An 8,082-nucleotide genomic window follows, 5' to 3' on the forward strand; every position below is an offset into this window, starting at 1 on the left:
TACATCATGGATACAGACACAACATCCCAGGTCCACTCCCAGGCTGTGGGAACTTCTTGGCACCACCGACTGGGAAATCTTTCCTGTTCTGTTACCTTCCTGGGTCATACCTAATGTGGGCACTGGGGGTGTTGTCCCTCCATAGGACTACACAGCTTTCAAAGCCCATTTCTTGCCTGGAATTGAGGTTGGGAACTTGGGCTTTTAAGAACAGCTTTATGGTTTCTTTGGTGGTCCTGTACAACTCTCTCACAAATATAGTAGGCTCTGTCTATCTGCTTCCAGCCATTACCTTGAGCAAGGAACCACATTCAGTGTTCTCTTTGAGGGATGACTCTTTTTTTTTTTTTTTTTTAAAGATTTTATCTATTTGTCAGAGAGAGAGAGAGACAGAGAGCACAGCAGGAGGGAAGCAGCAGGCAGAGGGGTAAGTTTCCCCACTAAATGAGGAGACCAATAGGACTTGATCCCAGAACCATGAGATCATGACCTGAGCCAAAGGCAGATGCTACGGAGATGAGACAAACAATGGAGCCCCCCCAGGCATCCCTGAGGGACCTCTTATATAAGCTTTATTTCTTTGCTTTTTTTGCCAACCCTCTTCAACTCATTCTGTTTCTCTGTCTCTCTCTCTCTCTCTCTTTCAATACTTTGCTAAACACAATCAGTAGCAACCACATATAATTTTTTTCATGATTTTATTTATTTATTTGACAGAGAGAGACATAGCGAGAGAAGGAACACAAGCAAGGAGGAGTGCGAGAGAGAGAAGTAGGCTTCCCACGGAGTAGGGAGCCCGATGCGGGGCTCGATCCCAGAACCCTGGGATCATCACCTGAGACAAAGGCAGATGCTTAATGACTGAGCCAGCCAAGTGCCCCAGCAACCACATATAATCCTAAAGTTCTGTTTCCTGACATCTCCTCACTGAACTGTATGTTTGGTAAATGAACCACCTTTAAGATAATCACAAGGAACACCTTTACCAAATGTTTTGCCTTCTTCCTGCCTCTAAAATCAGTTTTCTCATTGTTACTACCTGATTGCCAAGCCAATATTTGAAGTTTTTTTCCAGCAGCATATCACTTTTGGTATTAATTTTTATATTAGTCAGGATAGGAGGTATCTCTACATCTATACATCTATACGCACACACATATATGCAGTATACATACACACATATAAACAGTATATATACATATATATATATATATATATATATATATATACAGACTCGCACACACATGGCAAGAATTTCAGTGACCTTGACACAATAAAGGTTATTTCATGTGCACACCAGGTTTGATATGAGCCACGAAAGTCTCCAGGGAGTCTATCTGCCTTTGACCATATCATTTCAACTGAGTGTCTCAGCAATTGGACAACAAGGGCAGAGAGCATAGGAAAAATTCACATCGGTTTTTCTAAGCTTTGACCCCAAAGTGAGACACATCATTTCAGTTCAAAACCCATTGTCTAGAATTAGTCTAATGGCCCCCATGTAACTACTCGGGGGCGGGGGGAGGGCAGAAATCTGAGGGAGCACATGGGTAATTGTTTAACCATAAATGTTTCTCCCACAGTCCATGGAGGCCTCGAGTTGAGAGAGCAAAGCTGTAAGATCAGGTTAGCCTGGGCAGTGCAGTTGCTACTGAAATGGACCCTTATCCCGAAGACTAGCTGAACCACATTGGAATTTGTATGCGTGAGAAACAAAACATTGTTGAATTAATCTACTGAGATTTAAACATTTAATTATTCTTGCAGCATAGTCCATAGTATCCTGATTAATTTGGGAACATAAGAGAAGACAGAAGTAAACGGAACAACATAGCTTCATTTCCCTGAAGCAATTGTAATTCCAACCCAAATGGCAGCAGAATTTTTTTTGAGAACCTGACAAAATGATACGAAGGGCGCTTGGAATAATAAAGGAGTGAAAATAGCCGGTACTACTATAAACAGAATAATGACAGGAGGGAGAACTAATTTTACCCAATGTTAAGACATCTTACAGGTAGAGAAATTACAGGAAACACAGAAAGACATTGCAGAGAAAGTACAGGAAATAACAAAATGTTAGTGGAGAACAGAGATCCCAGAAATAGACCTAAATACATTTGAGAATTTAGAGTATAAATGATATTTTAAGTCCATGGAAGAATATGAATAATTCAGAAATGTTAGTGCCAGACAAGTCACTGGGTACCTCACTTCTTGGGCTCAAATCATTTCTAACTTAATCAATAACTTAAAAATGTAACATACGAAACTGTAGCAATACTAGAAAAATCATCGGTAATTTTTTCCCCCAATTTTGAACAGGTGAGGGTCAAGAGACATATAATAGAAGATAGACAAAATTACATAAAAAATTAGCCCTTTGGCAAGACAGAGAATACCATACACAAAATTAAGAGACAAACCACAGGATAGAAAAAAAAATTGGTAATTTATGTAACAGGAAGGAGATAAATTTCTTTAATACACAAACAGATCTAAAAATCAGCAAGAATAAAAAACAAACAATTCAATGAAAAAATAGGCAAAGGTAAACAGTTTGCAGCCAAAAAAAAGCAAATAGACAATTAACATGTGAAAAGATTTTTTTCAGCTTTCTATATAATCAAAGAAATGTAAGATAAAATCAAATATAGTTTTTTTACTTAGTATATTCACAAAAATTAAATTTTGTTCACTCTCAAGGATATGGGAAATAGAAACTCTTGCATATTACTAATGGAATGCAAATTGCCACGACATCTTTGGAAAGCAATTTGACAATAACTATTAAAATTTTAAAAGCACATTTTCTTTAACTCAGCAAATTTTCCTTCCAGGAATTTTTCCCACAGAAACACTTGTACAAGGAGGCAAATCTATATTGTACAGGGACAGCATGGTAATATTATCTGTAAGAGTAAAAAAACAAGGCAAAATTTAAATGTCTATCAAGAGAGCATTAAATGAACTATAATAACTTGTGAAATCAATACTACCTAGCTGTTCAGAAGAATCAATACATTTATCCATAGTGAAAAGAAAAATCTCCAAGCTAAATTATTTTAAGTGAAAAAATTGGGCAGAATACAGTATTATTATAAATGAAACTCCAAAGATCATGTATATTTATACACATACAAATTTCTGGGAAAAAAGAAATAATCGAGATGATTATGTTCAACTGCAAGTACATTATATATGAGGGTGTGGGTAAAGAGGTCGGCTTTTACATTTCGTGTTTTATCCGTTTGCATTGTTAGACTTTTTTTTAAAAAATATTTTATGTAGAGAGGTGGGGGGCAGAGAGAGAGGAAGAGAATCTCAAGCAGGCTCCCAGCTGTGCCTGATGTGGGGCTCAATCTTACCACCTTGAGATCATGACCTGAGCTGAAATCAAGAGTCAGATGCTTAAACTGACTCAGACACCCAGGCACCCCTGTATTTTAAGAATTTTTTTTAATGTGTGCATGCAGTACTTTATGATAAGAAAACAAAAATTTAAAGCATTAATTCTTCCATGGAAACAACAGTTCTGTATTTTTATCTGTCAATCTGGATCTAAGAAGATACTAGCAGATAGAAGGAAAGGGGAGAAAAAGAAGAGGAAGAGAAGAGGAAGAACCAAAGTTAGACATTCACAATATGGTATAAAGGAGTAAACTGAGATACCAATCATAGATGAAAGAGGAGAGCCAGTCAGACTCTAGGCTCTGTCAAGTCCTATTTCCACTGCAAGGAAAAAAAGAATCCCCAGGTATAATAGTAGTCTTTCAGTATCAATATTTCCAAAAACAGAAATTTAATAATAACAGTAGTAGCTCATGTTTACTGAGCAGGAACTAATTTTGATTCAGTGCTAAGCACTTTTATATGTATGAATTATCTCATTAAATTCTCACAAACTCCACATGGTAGGAACACTGCTATCAGTCCCATTTTATCACAAAGAAAGCTAAGCCCCAGAGAGAGAAATTAAGGGGGCCCCTGTGTGGCTCAGTCAGTTAAATGCTAGACTTTTTTTTAAGATTTATTTATATATTTATTTTGGCGGGGAGGGGCAGAAAGAGAGACTCTTTTGCAGGCTCCGTGCTGAGTGTGGAGCCCCTCATGGGGCTCTATTTCACAATCATGAGATCACGACCCTAGCCAAAAATCAAGAGTCAGACCTCTAGCCAACTGAGCCACCCAGGTGACCCAAACATCAGACTTGGTTTCAGCTCAGGTCATGAGCTAGGGTTGTAGGATGGAGCCCCGTGCGGGACTCTGCGCTGGGGGTGGAACCTTCTTAAGATTCTCTCTCTCTGCTCCTTCCCCTTCTAAAAAGAGAGGGAGAGAGAGAAATCAAGAAATATCACAGGAGACCCAGGGCTTGTGTTTCACAGCATTTACAATATGTTTCCAAGGGCTTTGATGCGGAGTCCATACTTACTTCCCGTGCGTCCTCAGGATAGTCACTCACCATTTCCCACCAGTAAACTGAAGATCGTGACAGAACCTACCCAACGACAGGGCTGTCAGGGGGTGAAATGAGAGGACTCGGTGCCTCACACATAGTGAGAGCTCGATAAAAGTGAACGGCGGTGGCTTTGTTACATGGCCTTTAACAATAAGGTCTCTTCCTTCTGGTCCAGTCTCCTACCTTCCCATGCCCACCTCCTGTACTCCTCGAATTCAATCTCCAGTCTTCCTTACCTCCTTGCGCGCTCCCCATGGCTTCCCAAGGCTTGTGAGCCTCCCTCACTCCTTCTGCTGCAGTGTTGGTTCCCACCTTCCATCCCTTCTCCACCTACCTGACTCCTCTCAATCCTTAAAACTCCCCTTCGGCATCCCCTCTTCCAGGAAAACCTGGTTGACCTCACCCTCCGGTGCTAGACGCTCCTCCTTGAGTTTCAGTGTCAACCTGCGCTTCCCTCTCTCTCGTTCCATTTATCAAACGGCAGACCTGTGGCTTTCTGATGTTTCATCTCCCACCACCCACTCGTCTGTGAGCGCGGGAAGTCAAGTTCTAGATTTTCCTCACCTGCCTTCCTCCAGGTGTGAGCGACACGGGCTGTTGCCACGTGAGTTCAGTGGCAACAGAAAGAGGAGGGAGCTACTTGTCCTGCACCCTCTGGGGGCCATTCCCGGGAAAGACAGAGGTAAGTGAGGCAAATGGAGTCATTCGGCGAATTACTATTGTTGGCTCCTGCTGTTGTTCTGGGTGCTGAGGCCACAGAACAAGACCAAGTATACTGTCCCCTGGTGGGTGTAGTCTAAACAAATGGGAAGGAGCTAGAGAATAAATAAATGAATAAATAAAGAAATGAATGAAAAGATCATTTAAATAGCGCTAACTTCGAGAACAAATATAGAACAAGGTTCGGGGTAGAGAGTGATGGGGAGCGAGGGGTTCATTTAGACTTTGTGGCTAGGGAAGGCCTCTGTGGACATGACCTTCGAGCTGAGGCCTGAGTGACAGGAATGACCCAGTCATGTCAATGAGGGAGCAGAGCAAGATGAAAGCCCTTGGGTGGGAACAAGCCGGCATGGGCACTGGCCAGAAGAGGCTCCAGGTGTCTACCGCCTGGGTTCCCCGGCAAAGGTCAGAGAAGGGTCAGGACTGGATCCAATAGGGCCTCTTAGGCCATGATAAGGTATCGAGATTTTACTCTAGATAAAATCTAGATTTTATTCTGCCCACAACAGGAAGCCACGGGAGGGTTTGCACTAGGGAGTGAGATGATCTGATCTAGTATTTTGAGGCTGCTCTGGCCCCATGTGGAGGGCAGGAATGGGCAGTATCAGGTTATCACAGTGGTTTGGGGATGGGGGGGGGGGTTGTGGCTGCAGCTTGGAGCCTGGGAGGGGGAAGAGCAGGAGGAATTAGGCTCTTCTTGGGGAGGGGACAACAGGGCTTGCTGACGAGTACATAAGGGGACAAATTGTGGGGTCCCTCAGTGAGATGGTGAAGACAGGAGGAGCAACAGGTTTGAGGGACACAGGGTGGGGAGGAACCAGCAGCCCCATGTGGACCACGGCAGGTTAGGGATGTTGTCGGGCATGGAAGCGGAGAGGGCCAGCAGCCGTGATGGGGAGCTTGGGTGGGAACTCCGAATCTGCCCATCACCTGCCAGGGAACGAGGTTTAAAGAGGGGAGCAGAGCAGACAAACTGGGGCGAATGAGTCTGGAAGTTCAGAGGGGGACGGAGGGAGAGGAAGGGAGGAGAGAGGAAGGCCCCAGGTCAGACTCAGGATGCTCAGGACAGTGAGAGAAGGCAAGTGGCAGGCAGGGAACCCACCGAGAAAACCCTCCCAGGAGAGCGGGTGCTGTAGACGCTGAGAGAAGAGGGTGGCTGAGGAAAGCGCTGAGGGTCACCTCCCATACAGGTCGCAAGCGGCTCTCTGGCAAATCGTGGTGGCTCCTAACCATGGCTAGAACCGGTTCAGTGGCATGGCGGGTGGACTCAGAGAGTCCCGGACAGTGAATTGAGAGGGGAAGGACTGAGGCACGGGAGCCGGTGACTGTATGCAACCTTTTGAAGATGTCATGCTGTTGAAAGGATGGAAAGATGGTCAAGGAAGAGTGGTTTTGCTTTGTTTTTAAGCTGCAAGCTCCCAAAGATCTGTCTGCTCATAGAGTTGGGGGCGGGGGTGGCACTTGCCAGAGCAGGGGCCTGCGAAGGTGACCTGGGGTGAGGGTCCAGGGCCAGGGGCCGGGTCATCAACCACACCCACAGGGAGCCAGCATCCTGGGCAGAGGCAGGCCACACAGCAGAGGTGATTATGGAGCAATCTGGCAGCTTCTGTTTCCTCAGTGGAGTCTGGCAGAAAGGCGTCAGCCAGTGTATCTGAGGAGAGCAGAAAGCAGGTGTCGGAGTGGAAGGGGAGAGAAGCTGTGAGAGGCTTCTTGGCAAAGCGGGACGGTGACCAACCAGGGGATGTGTGGGCGGGCCGCCTGGCACCGTGAAGAGCCCATCCACAATTGTGATCCTGAATTAAAGTGCCACCAGTTTCTGTGCTTCCCCATTGTCACTTTGAGCTGCTCTCGCTAAGAGTGGAGGATGCCATGTTCTGAGGGAACACCGTTGGCCCGCAGCCATGCTGCGAACTAGGGAAAGCTTACTGTAGGAGTCACCCCATCTTCCCCTGCGTCCTGTCCTCCCTTCCTTTTCCATAACAGAATCTAGTTTTGCTCAAGTGTTCACCCAGCTTCTGAGAGTCTCAGGAGTGGGAAACCGAGCTCCTCTCCCACTCCAGGAAAGGGTGTTGATAAATTAAACCAGTCAGCACCTACCATTTCTTTGACGATGGTTATAAGTACTCCGGGGATGGGCAAGGGGCCGAGGTGGGGCCGGTCAGACGGAAGGGACGGACCTGATCCCATGGGTGGACTCTTGCTTCTCTCTCTCTCCCGCCGAACCAGAAAAAGGAAACCTGATGCTCCAGGATTGGCCATGGTTGCAAGATGAAGCTGATGCAACAAACAGCCGCGTGAGGAGATGACAGTAACCTGGGGCCCCGGTGACATAGCTCAATCCCTGAATCAAGCCCATCTTACTTCTAAACTTCCTGCTATTTGAGGTAATAAATCTCCTTATTCCCTAAAACCCAGCTTATGTCCCTTTTTCTGTTACGTGCGGCGAAAGCATCTTCATGGACACAACTGTTTTTCTCTGTGTTTACCCTATATTAGACATCTTCCAATAGGCAGCCAATGCTTGCCTTGTGCTTACTTAAACATTCTGTCTGGCGGCAGAGATGTGTGTGTGCCCAGGAAGCGGGATTCGGGGTCAGCGGCGCACTTCTGCTCCCACAGTGTGGGGTTACCAAGAGACGTGTGTATGTTTGTCCACAAACTGGCTTGGCCAGTTGCACTTGTTTTTGTTATTATGCAAAGCAATGGAATATGAGTGAGGAAGTACATCGCATCAAAGCCAAACCATTTGCTTCTAATAAATAGTAGAGGGAAAGTAGCTTTCCTGCTGGTGCAGATGGGACAAATGTAAAATAATTGGGATATTCTGTTTCTTCTAGAAGATTCTGAACTTAGATTGTTTCCCTGACTGTCTTTGAGTTGTTTCTCTACTTTAAAGCTGTTTT

At 44.8% G+C, this 8,082-nt stretch overlaps 1 long non-coding RNA gene across 1 annotated transcript; it reads left to right on the forward strand.

The window, feature by feature from the left end:
- The first annotated feature begins 375 nt into the window (after positions 1-375).
- On the forward strand, positions 376-7,333 carry LOC309870499. The gene is made up of 3 exons (XR_014314631.1): positions 376-427; positions 5,038-6,824; positions 7,270-7,333. It is a non-coding gene; the product is annotated as an uncharacterized lncRNA (long non-coding RNA).
- Positions 7,334-8,082: the final 749 nt, after the last annotated feature.

This window comes from Mustela nivalis, assembly GCF_964662115.1.
Source record: "Mustela nivalis genome assembly, chromosome: 7".
Taxonomy (NCBI): domain Eukaryota; kingdom Metazoa; phylum Chordata; class Mammalia; order Carnivora; family Mustelidae; genus Mustela; species Mustela nivalis.